Source organism: Sinohyriopsis cumingii, chromosome 10 (assembly GCF_028554795.1).
Source record: "Sinohyriopsis cumingii isolate HCF-2022 chromosome 10, ASM2855479v2, whole genome shotgun sequence".
In the NCBI taxonomy this organism is placed as follows: domain Eukaryota; kingdom Metazoa; phylum Mollusca; class Bivalvia; order Unionida; family Unionidae; genus Sinohyriopsis; species Sinohyriopsis cumingii.
Window position 1 is genome coordinate 106365001 of NC_142970.1, and position 18691 is coordinate 106383691.

Sequence of the window (18691 nt, forward strand, 5' to 3'; positions counted from 1 at the left end):
CAACGATTCCAAAAACAGTGTATATACTTATGGATACTTTACAAGAGAACATTTTGAGCTTGCCTGAGGAGTTGAGAGAAAGGATTTACCGAGAGCTGGTCAAAATACAAGTGAAACGTAAAGAAAAATTGCATCCGTTACGTCACCAGATCTTTAACCACTGGTACCTGAATGGTATAAGAGGACTGATTCGTCAGAATTTTTTTCAGTGGTCAGACCTTGTTGAACACTTTCAGTGTATGAATGATGATGATGATGGACTAGACGTTCGTAATTTTGGTTACTTCGAGATTCACTTACTGCAACGTATTGAGGAAGACGAGTTAAAGGATTACCAACATTTGTTACATGGAATCTGCTTAGAAAAATACGAAACATCTAGACAAACTCTGACGTTTCAGTTACAGTATGTAACATTTAAATTCCCTACTGGAGAACGAACATGTTTGGTTAGAAATTACCTTTATTGCTTCCGAAACAAAGACACTATAAAATCAAGTTGCCATGCCACGGATTATGTCACATATCATTCAACCGATTCCGTGGAAGGTACTCAATGACCATATTCAAACCGTGGATCATTACCATCAATTATTACAAGAATTTTATCCATTCAATTTGGGACGACAAGTGGTGTGTGTCTTAGTGACTTGTTTTCTGGGATTTCGTTTACCAGCCGATTCTTTGTGGACTCTTTACGATCAGTACTTACCACCTCAATGGCCTTAAATGGTCACGAAAAACTCCTTTTGCTCAAAGCCTTGCGTTTTCATCTGGATACTTCTCGACCTCAACAGGAAAAAAAGATTCGTCAACTTTTAGCTACCCAAGACGTGTATGACGATGTGTGTGTAGCTTGTGACTTACATCCCCATTAGACAGATGTCCGTGCCTGGAAAGAATGGGGTTTTGAGGCTTGGACCCAAGAAGTGGCCCAGTATGCACGAGAGTTGTTCAAGGAAAAAAGTTACTTTTCAACCCGTGTTAGTGACGGTGCCAGAAGAACCCGTCACCCAGGACGGGACTGTCGTGGACAGACCTGAAAGACCCTTTCGGGAGGACACTTATATGTGACCTTACCCCCTACTATAGAACTGGTTAGAACATTACCCAAAACATGTGGTTGTTGTACAGACACTTGTGTTTATTCCACGTTCATAGTTATCATGTGCCTTTTATTCTTGTACTTAAGCCTTTGGCTTTTATGTATTTTTGTCTTTCGTATTCATGTTTGAAACATTCAATAAACGTGTTCTGAAAAAAGTATATAAACTCTTGTCTTGTTTGTTTTCGTCTCACAAGTGACATTTCTCACACAATGGCTACCTCTGCTGTCTCTGCTCCCTCTTCCTCTACTGTCAAAGTCATCGACGAACACTTAGATCGTGCCTGTTGGGAGGATTTGTATCTTCGCCATCCCTTTAACATGCTCATTGCTGGACCTAGCGGTTCAGGCAAAACCGAATTCGTCAAACGTTTGATCGAACATAAACATCATTTGATCGATCGACCCCCTCAACGGATCGTGTGGTGTTACAAAGAGTGGCAATCGGCGTACAACCTCTTGCGAGAAAGTCAAGGCGATTCCATCGTGTTTGTGGAAGGCATTCCTAAAGAAGACGACGGCATCGTCTCTGACTCCCGTCAAACCCATTTGGTCATTTTCGACGACATTTTAGGAGAAGACGAAGAAGAAATTAAATTGTGGTTCACGCGCAAAGGGCATCACCGTAATGCCAGTGTCGTTTACATCACCCAAAATTTGTTTCAACAAAGTAAAGCCCATCGCACCATCAGTCTCAATGCGCATTACGTGGTCTTGTTTAAAAGCCCTCGAGATAAATCGCAAGTGCAAGTCTTAGCCAAACAGTTAGGAACGCCTTGGCTGACTCAGGTGTACGACGATGCCACTCAAACGCCACACGCCTATTTACTCGTCGATTTGAAACCTACCACCCCCGAGGGTTTGCGATTTCGTACCCACTTGTTTCACCACTGGTGCCAAGACGGAGGGCCTGTCCTGTACACGTCTCCGTCCTCGACTTCATTTCACTCCCCATCAAAAAATCTATAAAAACCTCAGACCCTTTTTCGTCTGTCTCACACAGTGTGAACATGACGTCCCTTCAGTCGCATCTTCCCGTCAAATTGATTCGTGCCTTGTATGGCATCAGTCGAGAAAAAAATCCACAAACACGAGCTCGTGTCTTAGAAGCTAGTCTCAAAGAAGTCTTACGATGGTTCACGGTGACGGCACGTCAATTACTCCAAGGAATCGTTCAGATTCCTCATCAAACCAAACGCTTTTTCGATCGAAACAAAGTCGCTTTGGTCCAACAGGCCGATCCCCGCATCGACACTCAAACCAAAAAACAAATCATTTTGAAACCTGGAGGGAGCGGTACTCTAGGAGGGGTCATCATTCGCTCACTCTTAAGATGGGATCCTAATGCCCCCAAAGTTGTACCCAAGACAAAAGTCCAACGAAGCCCCAAAAAGAAGAAGAAAAAGACCAGGTCCCCAAGGAGAACTTCTGCAGTGGCAGAGCCCTCCTCTGACCAGACACCACCCCGGAAAAAGAAAAGAAGCCCCCAGAAAAAGAAACAGAGAAAAAGTCCCCAGAAAAAGAAAAGTCCACAGAAGAAAACTAGTCGCAAGAGAGGCACTTCGGCCAGGACGCAACCTTACACTCGCAAACCACGACCTGCCACGACAGTGACTACGTCTCCAGCATCCTCACGTTTGTCCACTTCTCCGTTGATGACACCAGGAACTGAAGAGTACTTGGAGACGTTAATCACACCAAGAACTTCTCCGTTGATGACCCCCAAAAGAACTTCCCCAGTAGCAGGACCCTCCAATTTAGTGGCAGTGGCTGCTGCTCACAAAGTACCTTCTCCCAAAATCAAAGTCCATGAAAGATCGGGCATGTTACAAAGTTTACTGGATTTGTCCAAGCAAGAACTGGCTCGATTTAGTCCGTTGCGTACCCCTGCACGACGTGTCATGCCTGTCCTCAAACTGATACGACGTAAAGACAATCAGTGGCGACGCGTTCCAGTATAAAAAAGGCCTGTGACCAAGTAGGGTATCAGTGTTTTTTTGGTGCTCCTAACGACTCAAAGATGTCACCCTCCAGAAAACCCCAAGGAAAGAAAAGGAAAGGACTGCCACCACGTTTAGCCAAACATGGGGACCTGTTATCTGTCCTGTCCAAAGCTTCTCCACCCCTACGAAAAAAACTCATTCAAACGGCCTCCAAAGAGGTCATCGATACCGTGTGCGAATGTTGTTTGAACGTTTTGAAAGGCACGATTCCTTTGTCCAAACACCAGAAACAATGCTTAAGCAGGCATCGTCACGTTCTTCGCCAAATGGTTGGAAAGAAAATTCCCATTCGTCAAAAAAAGAAGATGTTGCTGCAACGTGGAGGCATTTTGCCTCTCTTGTTAGGCCCCATACTGAAAGGAGTCTTGGGAACCATGTTGGGAGGACTGATGGGAGCAAGATAAAAAGGCCTTCGGAAGTCCCAAGATCTCAGAATCGACCCCTGACAACCCCATGGAAGGACGAAAACTAGCTTTAGTGCCTTACAAACGATGGATGGAATACCATCGGTGGCAAGAACAACGCACCCCGCATTTACCTCCCAATCCCAATTTGAGCGAGATGTCCCAGTTACAACACGAATTGCAGTCCATGATGGATCGCCAAGATTTGTCCGAAACAGAAAAATCGCAAAAGTACGGTCAACTCTTGCAACGACTGCAACTCTTTCACCAGAAAGCTTTAGACGAAACAGCTTTACCCACTTTGATAGATTTTAAGACCTTGATGAAAAGTCCAGCACCATCACCAGTACCAGTACCAGTACCGGTGGTCAAGACAGAAAAAGGAAAAGAAGAAGAAGAAGAAGAAGGGTTTCAAACTCCACCAGAAAAAGTACGCAAGTTAACAACACCACCTACCTCCAGAATTGGATGGATTAAAAAGATGATGGCCACCCCTTCTTCATCACAAGAGAAAAAGAAAGTGAAGACAGAAGTGAAACAACAACCGATATCCCCCGCTCAGACATCCTCCTCCTCTTCAACACCTATTGCCGGTCGCACACGCAAAGCATTGCAATCCAAGAAAATACCCCAAGAGAAAAAGAGTAGCCTCTTCCAAGAGTGGGTGCCTTATTAAGACACCAATCAACACAAAAAATGGAAAAAGTCTTAGCCAGCATTTACTACGATCCCTCGCATCCTGCAGGTTACGCAGGAGTTCAAAAATTGTATCGTGCTGCCAAAACGCGACTGAAAAGTCTCCGTTTACCTCAAGTGCAACGATGGTTACAAGAACAAGCTACCTACACTTTACACAAACCCATTCGACGCAAGTTTGCCAGAAGTCGCACCCGAGTGGAAGGCATCGATCATCAATGGCAAGCCGATTTAGCCGATGTCTCTCATTTGGCCAGCTACAATCGCGGCTACAAATATTTGTTTTGTGTCATCGACGTCTTTTCCAAATTTGCCTGGGTCGTATCCTTGACTTCCAAATCGAGCAGCGAGTTAGTGCGAGCCCTGCAACGAGTGTTGAAACAAAGTGGCCGTCACCCACTTCGATGGCAAACGGACAAAGGCACCGAATTTCTGAACCAAGCTTTCCAAAAAGAATTAAAGAAACGTGACATTCATTTTTTTACCACCGAGAATCCCGAAACCAAAGCCAGCATCGTGGAACGTTTTCAACGCACTTTGAAAGAACGCATGTGGAAATATTTTACGCATCACCACACTCTGAAGTACATCGACATCTTACCTCACCTGGTGCAAGCGTACAACCAATCTTACCATCGAAGCATCGGACGTGCCCCGCAAGACGTGACTCCCGACAACGAAGTGTTGGTGTTTGAGCGTCTGTTTGGTACGTCCCCGACGAGGGCTGTCCCCAAGAAAAGTGGTGAGTTGGCCGTAGGAGATTGGGTGCGCATTGGCAAAACCAAACGCACTTTCGACAAAGGTTACTTACCTAACTGGACGACCGAATTGTTTCGCGTCACTGGACGAGTGCATGGCCGTCATCCTGCCGTCTATAAATTGGAAGACATGAACGGAGAAGTGTTCAAAGGAACGTTTTATTTGCCCGAGTTACAACGTGTCACCAAAAAAGAAGACGACGTGTACGACATCGAAAGCATTCTCGAACGCAGAACCCGTAAAGTGGGCAAACGACGTGTCAAAGAAGTCAAAGTACGTTGGAAAGGATATCCACCCAGTTTCGATTCTTGGATCGACGCTTCGCAAGTCATCGACTATAAAAAGAAGAAGTGACCATCATGCCCTTTCACACAGCAGACGCAACTACGTCGACCACTCCTTCTTCACCTAGTTCTTCTGTGCAAGATTTACAAAAACAACCCTTGTGGGTGTGGTGTGGAGAACGTGTGCCTAAAACGCAAATCGTCTTTTTCTGCCAAATCTTCGTGGTGTATTGTGTCATCGGGGCAGCCATTGCCAATTTGAGTTTGCAACAAGGAGACAAACAATTGTGGACCATTTTATTGAGCAGTTGCATCGGTTACCTGCTTCCCAATCTCTCCCTGAAATTCTCCTCGAACGGGAACCTTGTGTCCAGTGCCAGTGTCAGTCACCACTCCAACAACAACCAGAACCCCATTTTGGGCGGAGACACGCCTCTGACGTCCAGTAATATCCCCTCGGACAGCCACAGAACTCTAGAATTATGAGTCACGAAAACCAATTTTACTTAACCTTACCCAGTGACAGTTCCATGGAGGTGTTTCCCAACAACACGTTGTGCTGTTACACGGCTAAATTACCTCAAGCCATCCCCTTAGATCACGAAGCCCATTGGGAAGTGGCTTTAGTAGAAATGATTCACCCGACCCAAGTCCTCAATGTCCTTCCCAATCAAAATTTTTTTGATGTGGAAGTTCATGACGAGCAAATGCAACAGTGGATGGATAGCAATGTCAAATATGACAAGAAAACCCGTACACAAAAGTACACCACCTATCACTTGTTCATTCCCCCAGGCTATTATTTTAGTGGTCAACATTTGGTCAGCACCATAACCTCCAGGTTTAATGTCGTGTTTCTGAAAGCTTTGGAGCATGTCAACAAAAATGTCACCATGGAGTACCACAAAGCAGCTCGTCGCTTCTTGATGAAATTTGAACGGAGTAAAATCATGTCCATTTTATTTTGTCCTGAATTGTTTGACATGTTGGGCGGAGACATGGACATGAGAAAGGCCATGATCAAGAAAAACGAATTACCCATCGTTTACGACAACGAGTCTTTTAGCAAGTTATTTCGTGCCCCGGTAGAACTGAACCAAGGACTGAATTTGATGTTCGTGTATTCCGATGTGGTGGAGTACAACGTGGTGGGACACACCTCCGTACCGTTACTGCGTGTCATTCCTTTCAAAGTAGATTCTGCCACGGGCGCTGACGAGGAAGGTGGAAACACTTACCACGTCCACCGCGAATTTCTCCATCCTCACTATTTGCCGGTCAGCAAGTCGTATTTGGACACGGTCAACATTGCTATAAAAGGAGATCTGGGACAAAATATTCCATTCACCAAAGGAAAAGTCACGGTGAAACTCCATTTTCGAAAACGGTTCTCTTACGACTCTTAAGTCATGTATCCAGTGTACCGAGGGGTTGCTCGACAGCGAGGACACGGCTTAGGAGATATGTTAAAATCGGCCTTTCGTTCGGTGGCCCCGGTGTTGAAACCGATGGTGACACGCGGATTGCACGCCTTGAAAGATGCGGGACTGACGCAAGGCAAAGAATTTCTCCAAAATGTCATCATCGACAAACAAAACCATAAAGAAGCCTTCATGAGGGCAGGCAAAAATGTCTTGCTGCAAACGGGCAAAGACATTTTGGGCCGACGAGACACACCTATAAATGCCCTGCACGCTACCGAGTCAGGCATTCAGCAAGGACAAGGCAGAAAGAGACGACGAAGAAAACACCCTTTCACCAGACTTCAAGCTAGAAAGGCCAAGAAAAGAAGAACCGTTCGAGACTTAGACGTTTTCGATTATTGAGAAAGAACAGAACAAAATGATGTACCGAGAGTCTTGTGCTTGTTCCAAGACGGAACTGGATATGTTTGCCATGCCCCCCACCATGATGACGATGCAAGAATCCCAGTGGGTGGAATTTCACCCGGTCTCCTCATTGACCGATTCCGCTCCCATTGAATTTGAAATCAAAGGACAGCCCGAAGATTACATCGATCTGAATAGCAGTTACTTGTACTTGAAAGTGCAAGTGAAGGAAGGAACACCCCCCGCTAACATAGACGCTGATGAAACTGTAGCTCCCGTCAATAATTTCATGCATTCCTTGTTTAGCGAAGTGGACTTGTACTTGAATAACAAACTGGTCAGCATCAGCATGGATACTTACCCTTATCGAGCGTACCTGGAAAATCTCTTGACGTACGGAAAAGAAGCCAAGAACACTCATCTGGATGCTTGCGTGGTATGGAAACCTGACCAAGCGACTAAGTTCAACGGCATTACACTTGCTGAGGATGCTTCAAATCCAACGGGATTTGTAGAACGACAAAAGAAAATTGCTGGAAGTCGTAGTTTAGAACTGATGGATCGTTTGCATTTGGACATGTGGTTACAAGAAAAGTATTTGCTGAACGGGGTGGATGTCCGCCTGAGACTGAATCGCAGTAGTGCTGCTTTCCATTTGATGGCTGCTGCTGATGCCACTTACAAAGTCATCATCCAAGAAGCCAGACTCTACGTGCATCGTGTGGAAGTGTTACCTAAAGTAGGTAACGACATCAGTCAGACGTTGAGCAGAACAACCGCGAAGTATCCGATACGACGCGTAGAAGTGAAAACCTTCACCATTCCTGCTGGACAGCGATCCATGATCGAAGATCATCTGTTCCAAGGACAGTTACCCAAACGTTTGATTGTTGGTATCGTCAAGAATTCAGCTTTCAATGGAGTCTACAACGAAAATCCTTTCTACTTTAATCATTACAATGTGTCCAAGATTGAAGTCATTCGCGATGGCAAGACCTTGTGTACCCGACCTTTTGAGCCTAACTTTGGTGCCGCGAAGAATTATTTGAGATCGTACTTGTCCCTGTACGAAGCCACCGGACAGTTAGGAACCAACACCAGTCACGACATTACGTACGACGATTATGCAGGAGGCTACGCTTTGTGGGCTTTCGATTTCACTCCAGACCAAGGCAGCGACGAGGGACATTTCCACCCTATAAAATCCGGCCGGATTCGTGTGGAAATTCAGTTTGCGAGTCCACTGGAAGCAGGGAACACAGTGAACGTCATCCTGTATGCAGAATTCGATAATACCATAGAAATCAACAGTTTGAGAGAAGTCATTCTAGATTACTAGAAGCCATGGAGGACTGTTATCCCTCTTTACCTAGTGGAGAAACTTTGGACATGAAATGTGAGGAGACTGTGAAAGAAGAAGTGATCATGATGAAGTCAAGATGGCCAGAACAAGAAGCCCATTTAGTCTCCTGTTTTGCCAAACACTTGGTCGACAAAATGACGGAATTGATCAAGAAAAATTGCTATGGATGTCAAAACGATCATCCCAGTCAAATTCAACACGATAAATGCCTGATGTTGAGTCAAGAAGAAAATTGGACGAGTATCTGGACGAAGGTTGGAGTCTCATCTCGGACGAAGACGTGTTGCATCAGTGTATAAAGACTTGCGTGAACATTCTTGTCCACCATTAACCACTCAAGAGATCCATCGTATCGAAGCTCTTCTGAATCAGAGTGAGGAAACAGAACGAATAACCGTTTATTCGTCAGACATTTTCAAGCAAAAAGTCAGGATCGAATTGACGACTTATTATTACCTGTGAAGAAGAAGAAAAAAAAAACACAAATGGATACCTGGGAACTTTATTACCTTTTGAACCACAGTTCGTATACGGCTTCTTGGAATCCTGTCGTCTGTGCTAAAGATGAACTCCCTCATCGCAAACCTCAAGACCATCAAGCTTACGTGATCAACACGGACGACAGTCATCTCCCAGGAACCCACTGGGTAGCCGTCTACTTTCCTCAAGAAGGAAGTGTGGAATATTTCGATTCATATGGATTGCCCCCTTTGGAAGACGATATCATTGACTTTATGAGAAGAAATGCTCAGACCACCCGATTCAATAATGTGAAATTACAAGGCACAGATTCCTTGGTGTGTGGACAGTACTGTGTGTATTTTCTGCATCATCGCAGTTTGGGCTATTCCTTAGAACATTTAGTGACTCATTTTGATCATCGTTCTTCTTCTAGAAATGATGTGAAAGTAGATCGATGGTTTTGTGACCATTATGCTTATCTTTTGTCTCAAGCTAGGAAACGTAGTGTCCATCAATGGCCTAATGATTTCCAACAGTGGAAATCACAATTTCATTCACAACGTTGTCAGCCCTGTTTAAAGTAGATTGTAAATTGAGAAAAAATGTTTGTGATTTGAAAAAATGTTTAATGTTATAGTGTTGGTATAATGTTAAAAATGTTAGAGTTGTTGTTTAGTGTTAAGTGATTTTTGAATAAAAAATGTTGTGTTTTGAAAAAAAATGCCTTTGTCTTTTGTTTAGCTATAAAGAATGTTGGATTGATGCTATTTCATTTCTTACTATCCCTATCATGACACTCATTGAACGTTGCGGCTCGAAAACCGTGTGGGGGATGTTTTCCTTCACGTCCGCGCTTTGACTTTAAGAACCGGGGTTGTTTCCAGTCTAACCATCCATTGTCGACTCATCCTCCTAAGAAGATGTGCTCCAAACTAGCTAAACTCAACGAAGCCTACGTGAATTTGCATAGGGTCAGACACAGTCTGATACCGAAGCCAGAAGAGATAGAGAATGTGAGAATGTTAAAAATCACTGAAGACCTGATAGAAGAGCTCTTCAGAGAAGAAATGAACAGGGAAAAAGAAGAATGGACAGAGAAGTACAGACTTCAGAGACAGCAGCAACAGCAGCAACAGCAGCAACAACAACAACAGCAGCAGCAACCTGAAGCTGACAGAGGCTTTGTCGATTGTCGTATCGACACCAAAGAGTTCTTCTTCTCTTTCCGAAGAAGCAGACCTATCGCCAGAAAGTCTATCCTCAGAGGACATCGCATTCTAAGAAACTAAAAAAAAGAATGCCATAGCAAACAAAAAAAAAACAGCCCTTTTCAGGGCTACCCAATACTCTAGAAAAGAAATAACTATCACTTTGCCAAAGTGTGTAGGTAGAGTAGTGTGAATATAAACACTAACTCTTTTTTCAAGAAAATATGAAGGTATGTATATAGGATTGTATGTTTGTAAGTGCTCAAGTACGTTGGTGTGGATAGTAGATTAAAATAATGTTTTTTTTGGTGTTTGAGGTGTAGATTCGGGGTTAGATTGAATTGCTTTGCGTATGTAAATAGTCTATTGAAGTGATTAATAAATAATTTTACAATAATGATGGGTAGCATAAAAAAGTGAGTGAGTGTTTCTTTTAGGTCCGCGCGTTGTTATTTGGTCATGATCTAGGTAAGATCAATTTTATGTTTTTTAGGGGAGGGGGATGTTTTCCTTCACGTCCGCGCTTTCAGTATAAATTGAAACTCGCTGGACAGTTTAGCTACCCTTGTTGATTGTTCAACAGTAAAAAAAGGAGTAGAATGAGCAGCAGACTGAGTAAATTGATAGAACTTCAGATGCATCTGGAGTATACCAGATGCCTCCTGAATGAGCTGGCTGCAGAGGCCCTTGTGGAAGAAGCCAGGATAGAACAAGAGGAAGAAGAAAGAAAACTGAAAGAAGAGGAAGAAAAAAAGAGGGGGATAAGGTCTCACGTGTTTATGATAGAGAAATGTGAGGTGAAGCCCTGGGTGATGGAACCTCCACAGGCAATGACTGCACCACAGTTACAACCACAAGAAGAGGTAAGGAGACCAATTGTTCATCCTCGAATGAGGAATAGAAGACAAAGAAGACAAAGGGAAGAAGAAGTGTTCACTATTCCACAAACGGAGGAGTGGGATAGTGAAGCCACTCGCCCCCCGTCAGCTCTTCCAACAACTTCAGTCAATTGGACCAATGATTGGAGTAGGCGTTGTGTCTGTGGTGCCAGACCCGGAAGGTGCCACCATTAACGAGGGCCTCTGAAGTTAAAAACAAACAGCCCTTTTCAGGGCTACCCGAATACTCTAGAAAAGAAATAACCATCAATTTGCCAATGTGTGTAGGTAGAGTAGTGTGAATATAAACACTAACTCTTTATTGATAGTGGGAGTGTATGTGTTTGTGTGTTTGTGTTTGTAACAGTTGACGTAAGTTTGTGTGAATAGTAGTTTCTTTATTGTTTCTTAGCGTATGTGGAGAGTATAGTTTTGGTTTTATTATATGAAATGAGAAAGTAGGGGATGTTTTCCTTCACGTCCGCGCGTTGTTCGGTCATGATCTAGGTAAGATCAACTTTTATGTCTTAGGGGGATGTTTTCCATCACGTCCGCGCTTTTCGTATAAGAACCCACAGTATTCGTCGTTCAAACCATTCTGCAAAGAATAAAAAAGAAGATGGCTTCAAACCACCTTAACAAAATGATAAAATTGCAAAACGTCCTGGACAATTTAGGAATGTTTGAGCAAATGTTGGTTAACCTAAACGAGGATCACTACTCTTATAGTCCCCATCGAGTGAAGATGGAGATAAACAATTTACGAAAAATGAAGGTAATCATCAGTGATCTGTTGAAAGAAATAAAGGAGGAGAAGGAGGATGAAGAGGAAAGGATAAGGATGAGAGCATGGAATGACAAAAATTGAAAAAGAAGAAGAAAATGAGAAGAGGAAGAAAGAAGAGGAGGAGGAAGAGAAGAAAGAAGAGGAGGAGAAAATAAAGAAGAAAAAGAGTGTAGGTGAGACAATAAGAAGTTGGTGGAGGAAAAGAAGAAATTAGAAGCAGAAGAAGAAGAAGAAAACCCAAAGGCCCTTTTCAGGGCCAGCCATATTTCTCGAAAAGAGATAGCCTTTCAATTGCCTACCCCCCTTTTTTTTTTTTTTTTTTTTTTTAAAAAAAAAAATCCTATGTTCAATTCCCTTTGTCCCTAAACAAGCCCAAACTCTATTCCCCATGTTAAATTCCCCTTGTACGTAGAGTGACCCACGATTTTTCGCTATATTCAATTCCCCTTGTACGCAAAGTGACCCACGATTTTTCGCCATGTTAAATTTCCATTGTACGTAAAGTGACCCAGGGGTCCCTGTAATGCTAATTCCCATTGTACGTAATGTGACCCCCCTTACTACTGTGGTGACCTCAGTCCAGTTTCACGAACTGATGCGCTATCGCTTTATCTAACGTGGAAGCGGTTGAATCACAAATACAAAGTATGGCCGCGGCGAAAGTACATGAAATGAAGTAGGTGGCGATAGCCTAGATTATGCAAAGTTGCAATTAGGATCACAAAGACAGAGGACACAGTCCCTCCCACTCCAGACTGGTGGGGGAACACACGACATATAAATGGGGAAAGATGAAAATAATAATACAAAAAGCAATAATGGTGCTATAAAATGAGATAATCTAGTCCCCCCCCCCCAGTTTGCCACATTACTTTATAGTCAGTACTATACTATTATATTTTCCTGGATACTTACATTACTGCAGTAAACATTTTATTGTGTGCTCAAGTAATGCATGCAAACATTAACCTGTTTGAATATGACATTAACCTGAAATGACCTGTACTTTTGGAAGTTTCCGTTTTGGATAATGCTCTTATTCAGCTTTAGTATACTCTCATTATCTACAAGCATTTATTGTAATAAATACCAATGTTCTGTGAATTATTTTTCTTTTAAAACTAACAAATAATATATAAAAAAATTGTATATTTGCATAAATTTAGACACTTTAATTATAAATAAATATTCCATGCCTTGGTAGGATTTTAACATCAAAACTACTTCACACTAATGGCCGTCGCTTGACATTGCAACTCGACTGACTTTGAATGTTTTCATTTCCAGATACAATGTTTTAAAATAGATATTAAATTGCCATCCACGTGCTATTTTGGCAATTGCTAGCGCCAACAGTGACATTCGCTAAAGAAAAAGGTGTAAGCGTATTATTCGATTTTTTTAATCGCTAAAAAACACACAGGGGTCGCTAGGTCAAGATTTGAGGGACACATAGGAAACATTGCGGGAAACCGGCGTGCAACAGCGCGGGGGGGGGGGGGGGGAGGGGGGGCGAGGGGCCGAGTGGTCTAAAGCGCTCTCCGTTACGGATCACTGCCATCTCACCTCTGTCTGCGTGGGTTCGAAAGCTTGCCAGTAGCTTCTCGTGGGTCGGTGGTTCTTTCCGAGGTTTTCCCAGGTTCTTCCTCCACCATTAATACTGGCCGCCATGTATATATAGCCTATAGTGTGCTGAAAAATGGCGTTAAACCCTACAACAACAACAACACAAGCAACACCGGGCTATGTGAGCAACATTTCTGTCAACCCACGGCCCTCTCTGTACATTTCCGAACTCAGTTACTTTAACCTCCGCCGCCGAGAATCATGACCCACATCAATTTCTTCATGAAAGTATATATATGCATGTTTGTGCACTTGTGTATCTGTTTTATGACTTCTAATGCATGTCGTTATTTCTTCCTAATAAAGTCGTCTGTGTTTGGATTGCCTCAATGTTATACATACATGTGTTCAGAGACTCAATATAACAAACTTTACAAATAAATACCAGCTAGATAGAAATGTGTTATTTTGATGATGGGGTTGTTTTAACTGTACTTTTAACACATTACTGGCTATATCACGCAGCGGAAATGATATTGACTGTCGCTCCCATTGACACACGGAGGCAGCCAACCTGGTCTGGACTGGTATCGAACATGCGACCCTTGGATTACGGGTCAGACACTCCACCAGTGGAGCTATAAAATGTACACGTCGAAATAAATGACTTTTTTTATCTGAGATTTTTGTAATATAGACACGTGCATCTTCCAACAACCTGATCAGTTTAAATTTATTTTCTACTGAGTGCGGGATGGTCTTAAAAGAAATGAGCGAGAAGGGAAAAAATGCTAAAGGAAGAGGAAAGGAACGGAACTTGATTGATGAACATTGGTTGAAATACTTTCACATGCTGGACAGAACAATACTTGTTGTTGTTGTTGTTGTTGTTGTTGTTATTATTATTATTATTATTATTATTATTATTATTATTATTATTATTATTATTTGTAGTAGTAGTAGTAGCAACATTATTTTTATTATTATTATTATTAGTAGTAGTAGTAGTAGTAGTAGTAGTAGTAGTAGTAGTAGTAGCAGCAGCAGTGAGTAGTGGGGGGAGGGATGATGATCGGGGTGGTTGCCCAGGGTGCCAGAGGTATTGGGGCGTCAAAACCGTGTGGGCCTTCAACGTCGCCATGGGCGCCATTTACCCTTAATACACCACTACCACTAATAATAGTCATTCAGAAAATGGTATCCATTAGAAATGCAAATTAACAAATTATAAATTATCGTCCTGATTAGTATGTGGCCTCCCTGACCTACACTCCATCATAATCGTCCAAATACCTAAAACGAATTGGAAACCTCTCTCTCCCCCTCTCTCTCTCTCTCTCTCTCTCTCTCTCTCTCTCAGCTTTACAAATTTATTCCAATTTATTCTGCTGAAATTACCCCACTCAGCAAAGCTGCCGCTGCGTGGCTGAAGTCCATGACTGAAGTCTATATCATAGGGTCACGTTTACCGAGTAAACTACCTCCGCCAATATTCAAGGTTAACAAGGTCGATGTCGCAACTAGTGCGCATTGTCTGATTATATCCTCCGCCCCACATCCCGAGCTTCTTTCGTTCATATAGATTAGATTTTTTTCATGAAAAATGTTTGTTCATTTACGTTAAGAAATTGCATTCATCGTATTCTCACCGTTTCAATTAAAGTCCAGTAAATATACAGTACTAAAATGTTTTCCGCTAGATTTAATATTTCAAAGTAAATATATCTGTGAACACTATTACACCACGATGTTGAGACCTATAGTAAATGTCATTTGGTCATGTACGCGTATTTACTAACCTTAAATTGAATATAAACTGTTGTTTTAAAATTTAATACCAATTTTATCCAACTAAAGTCTGTTCAATCCTGATTATTGAATGTTCCGCACCTTAACTGTCATCAGTAAACTTCCAGACGAAAAGTATGATCCCTGTGGACTTTTATAACGGTGGTCAGGTACTAAAATGGGTCAGAAAAGACATATTGCATAATATCGTCACTACGATTTGTTAACCAACATACGTAGCTTTTCATCGTGACATCACAGCCCGCGACATTCAATCCGGATTGTAATGGATCACACTTGCAGTTAGATCTCGTTCTGCTTCTCGTGGGTCGGTGGTTCTTTCTGGGGTTTTCCGAGGTTCTTCCTCCACCATTAATACTGGCCGCTATGTATAGCCTATTGTGTGCTGAAAAATGGCTTTAAACCCTATAACAACAACAACAATAGTTATATATTATACACAAGAAATTAATAAATTGCCATCTCACCTCTATCTGCGTGGGTTCGAGTCTCGGATTCGGCCAATGTGGGTATGTGAGAAAGCTTGCCAGTAGCTTCTCGTGGGTCGGTGGTACTTTCCGGGGTTTTCCCGGGTTCTTCCTCCACCATTAATACTGGCCACCATGTATAGCCTATCGTGTGCTGAAAAATGGCGTTAAACCCTATAACAACAACAACAACAAGATCTCGTCCTAAAATGTCCATGTACTTTAATATTGATTTTGCTATAGTTAATTCTCGAGCCGTGTAAATAATAGCCTTCCATAGGAATATGGATGTACAAGGATCCAATTAAAGTGAATAATCGTCATTTAAAGGTATGCAGAATCAAATTTAAAAAAGAAAGCGACACCAATAACTGATATAATCGATGTTTAACACATAATGACCTGTATTAATTTTACTGTATTATGTATAGTCTCACTTACCTTTTATGGTCACAGTTCGCCTCTGTTGTCGTCAACTTTTCTGCAATCCAGTCGAGCTCTGGAACCAAACTGAATGAGATATCAGGCTAAAAGCTTTACAAATAAGGACGCAATGGACTCACCAAGTCAGTGCTGGCTAGAACTGGCTTGACGGAAAGCATGTATATTCTGCGGAAACAAGATTCACTGAAAGTGTGATGAAAACAATGGAGTTGAGGACGAGTAACCTCTCTTAATCGATTTTGTTTGAAGAGTCATTTCCCTTGAATAATAGACCGGTAAGAAATGAATGGTTCAATTCAAAGTCATTTGTATTAATTATTTGTTTGTTCAAACAAATATCATCATAATCAGATAACGCGAAATTCGGAAATGAGGAGAATAACGCTTTGTCAGTTTATAATGCTCTGTAGATGAATTGACAGGCATAACAAATTTCTTTTTCTGAAATAGATTTTATTTTTCCTGACACCTAGACATTATTTGAAAGAGTTCACCCAAGTTAAATTAGCACAGAGTTGATTACTAGAGTATGACAATAATTTGAAATTAGCATAGAGACTTGAGTATTAGAGTAAGGTGATAATTTATCACCATGGAGACCAGAGTACTAGAGTGTGCTGATAATGTGAAATTAGTACAGATACATGATTACTAAGGTATGGTGATAACGTATAATGATAACTGGAAATTAGCACCGAGACTAGAGCACTAGATTATGGTAATAATCTGAAATTAGCACGGAGACTAGAAAGTACTCATCTTCACTAGCCAAGGTTCTGATAACTCTATCTACACCTTGGCGGATCGAACAGCTATATTGGTGCATTGTCCTAGAGACATCTATTGGATTTCATGTGTTGCCTCACTTAGTATATAATGCCAACTATCCAATAGCATTGTACATCCGCCGAAACGTTAATTGCAATTGATCTAAAAAAGGATACTTTGTAGGTTTAACATCGAAAGTATGACTATGTACCAGAGGGAAGCCGTTACAGGTGTATTTGAGTGAACTGTATTTGTGTAAACACAGACCGACACTGAATAATTGCTTATTTATCAGTCCATTCAGGTTGTTTAATCTACCTGGCTCGATCACGTACGAACAGTGTTCAGATTTGAACAATTTCATTTTGATTGGATGCGCGGGCTTGCAATTCATAGTCCCGATGCACAGAAATATCTGCTCGATATGCCAAGGTGTAGATAGGATTATCGGAACCTTAGCTAGCACAGATGGAAAGTACTGGTGTGTACTGATAATTTGAAATAAGAAGATACATGAAATGATGCAGCTTTTTCAAATTTTAATGACATTACGACGGATTCCAGCTTTAAAGAAATTCAGCTGTCAATCGGTCATTGTTAAACTGAATTACTGATTTATTTATGCGCAGAGCAAAGCAGGCGCAGCTCCACTGGCTCGGCCGAATGGCATTTGACTTTAATACAATTTTCCCTATAAGCATTAATACCAAGTTCAATTATTACATGTAAATTCTATGATCTTGTTTGAAAATGATTAAGTGAATCTTGATACGATACTGAGTGAAAATTACCCAGGCGCTCAATCACCATTCTTTGAATGTACCAACAAACATTATACCTTTGATTCTGCATTACTAAAACATAAGGTCAATGTTATTGGTCAGCGGCCATAGGAAGATGCGCTTAGAGTTAATAAAGTTTAGGACTCACATTCAAAAACACCCTTTCAAAAGCAGTAATTGAAATAATTGGTGGAAGAAGATATAATCAGTGTGAAAAGGGCGACAAGTGAGACAAATTTCATTAATTCTTCATTAACCCAAAAATGTACAAAGAACGAAACAATCTTCTAAAACAGATTTATTTCCAAAAGGTGTTTATTGCAAATTTTCAAAAATTATTTTCCACCAATAACTGCAAAATCTTGCCAAATTTGGTGCTTCTATAATGAATACAATATTATATACTGAATGATTTTTTGAATTGGAAGTTTCTCGTACTTAACAAGGATATAATCTTTCATCACTTTCTTAACTTTTATACACTCCAGGATAGTAACCACATCCGGTCATTAAACATATCATTGCATAATGTCTCTAAAGCATGTATTATTATGTCTCTTTAAATGTCCCCAAATTTTCTCCGAGTTGTTTATACTCCTGCTCTGGTTGTAGAGACTTACAACTGATGCCATGCGTTTCACCAAAGTTTTGCATTGTCGTTTGTTTTAATTGTATCATTTGTGACAGTCTAATATGCATCCTGTGTGTATCCAGGTAGTTTTGTTATGCTCCGTAGAAAAATCAATCCGAATAAAATTGTTATCTAATGATAACACGTAGAGTTGGTAGGTACTGATAAAGGTTATTACGTTTGAATGTCAGGTCCATTTTGAGTCGCTGATAATATAAAGCGTTGCATTTCATGTTAGGTCCGGTTTGTATAGTAATTAGGCGTCTTTCATTTTCAGTACAATGACGTTGTATTTCATGTTAGGTCGGGTTTGTTATAGTAATTAGGCGTCTTTCACTTTCAGTACAATGACGTTGTATTTCATGTTAGGTCGGGTTTGTTATAGTAATTAGGCGTCTTTCACTTTCAGTACAATGACGTTGTATTTCATGTTAGGTCGGGTTTGT

The 18691-nt window shown here is 41.5% G+C and overlaps 1 protein-coding gene across 1 annotated transcript in view; it reads right to left on the bottom strand.

Moving 5' to 3' along the window:
• LOC149790778 (uncharacterized) overlaps positions 1–16206 on the bottom strand; it is a 65297-nt gene extending 49091 nt beyond the window's left edge. The window contains exon 1 of the mRNA XM_089972839.1: positions 16062–16206. The gene's annotated coding sequence lies outside the window, so the exon portion shown is untranslated. The remainder of the gene's footprint in view (positions 1–16061) is intronic.
• Between the last annotated feature and the right edge of the window lie 2485 nt (positions 16207–18691).